Source organism: Sceloporus undulatus, chromosome 9, assembly GCF_019175285.1.
Source record: "Sceloporus undulatus isolate JIND9_A2432 ecotype Alabama chromosome 9, SceUnd_v1.1, whole genome shotgun sequence".
In the NCBI taxonomy this organism is placed as follows: Eukaryota; Metazoa; Chordata; class Lepidosauria; order Squamata; family Phrynosomatidae; genus Sceloporus; species Sceloporus undulatus.
Genome location: NC_056530.1, coordinates 10,307,048 through 10,309,122, shown reverse-complemented (window position 1 = coordinate 10,309,122; position 2,075 = coordinate 10,307,048).

Here is a 2,075-nt window from a genome sequence, read left to right as displayed (position 1 = left end):
CCTATTCTCTGGAGCAGCAATATGACATCCCCTCAAATATTTAAAGAAGGCTATCATATCACCTCTTAACCTTCTCTTCTCCAGGCTAAATATCCCCAGCTCCCTAAGTCATTCCTCATAAGACATGGTTTCCAGACCCTTCACCATTTTAGTTGCCCTCCTTTGGACATGCTCCAGTTTCTCAACATCCTTTTAGAATTGTTTTGCCCTGGACACAGTCAGGTACCATCTGTATACCACCTTCGACATGTTTTTCCAGAGGGCAGATGGCTTGGACTTATAAGGAGGACATGAAAACATATGTTGCCATTCCTCATCTGAAATAAACGAATATATATCCAACCTTGGTTTATGAAACGTATCCCTCCTAAAGAAACTATTCAGTTATACAATGCAGCTGACCCTCCCTTCACTGGTGGACCTGGGACTATGCAATATGCATTCAATAAGCGCCACAAATTCATCAAGCTTGTCCTGTATGAGGTACAGACACTAGAAGTACAATATCCCTTGGATTAGAAGCTATCATTAGATGAAATAAAAGATGAAGCATTTCTCCACCTTTCATTTCGAAGGTGCACTCGTTGTACTGAAACTAAACCAAAGTGAAACCCAATTCAGCCACATGGAAACTTAATTAAAACAGAGGAACCAGTAATCTCAGTGTTGAAGTATCACTTACTTCGCCTTAGCCGGGGCATAGGTAAAATAAAAGTATAGATTTGGAAAGAATCAGAGAGGGGGCAAAAGGAAAATAATTTAATACCAAAAAGTGCACTCCATCCAGAGTCTGAGGATGTGAGTTGTTTGTGTAGGAAATGTTCTTTCTCTTCATCTTTTATCTTGGTGAGACAGACAGGCTAAGAAATCATCTTGCATTTTTGTCTTTCAGAGCATGTCTGAATGTGATTCTATGAATGTAGCAAGTTTGCACCAAATTATGAGCTGCATGGATTTCTCACATACACTTATTTACTCTCAGTAAACTCTTCCCCGTCTTCCAGGTGCTGGATCTTGAATATTGGATCTTGAATCTACTTCCGAGGCCCGTATCCTCCTTCTTGGTCAGACAGCTCTTGTGCCAGAAGAAACTACAAATCTCATAATTCCATAGCTTTGTCAAACTGCATTATATCTCCAACACAGTTTCAGCCAAAGTTTAAGTCTTAGAAATATGCAGAATAGAAGCACATAATTAAAACAGACACACACACAATTACAGAACAAAATACAGTCGCCCCTTCAAGTCCACGGACTTGAGATCTACAGACTTGGAAATCCACGGAGGGGCGACCGCCATTAATGGCAATATGGCACACACTCATGGCTTGCACCCTGCATGCATGTGCCCCATTCAAGCCTATGGGGCTTGAATATGTGCGATATTTGGAACTCGTTGCCGGGGGGGGGGCTCCAGAACAGATCCCCCGTGAGTTTCAAGGGCAAACTGTAGGAAAAAACATCTGTCTTATACTAAATCATAATCTGCAGACTGTAATGTTTACAGGCTTGGAGTATTAGTGCAGGATCTTTCTTGAGTTCGTCCAGATTCCCAAAGGTGGTTGACCAACATCTTCCAGAATTCCTAACTAGCATCACCAGCTTTGTCAGCAGTCTCAGTTGGTCAAAGGGCTGTGGGCAGAAGTTGTTGTTGTTAACTGTTCTTCAGTCATCCCTGATTCCTGGAGACCTTGTGGATGAACCATCTCCAAGACTCCCTATCCTCCACTGCTCTGCTCAGGTCCTCCAAATTCAGACCCATGACCTCCCTGACAGAGTCCATCCATCTGGCATATGGTCTTCTTCTCCTTCCCCTACCCTCTATCTTTCCAAGCATTTTTCCAGTGAGCCATGCCTTCTTGTGATGTGGCCAAAGCATGACCAAACCTTAGGTTTGTCATCTTGGCTTAAATCTTGTTTATTGAAAATTAAAAACCCGAGCATTTGTCTCCCAAGGAGCATCGCTCCACTCATGGCATCTCCAGAGCTTTAAAAGGATGCAGGCCAATGTCAAAGCCCACTTCTGCTCAAAAGCAGATGTCTGTGGAGAAGTGGTGACACCTTGCTTTGGTGTC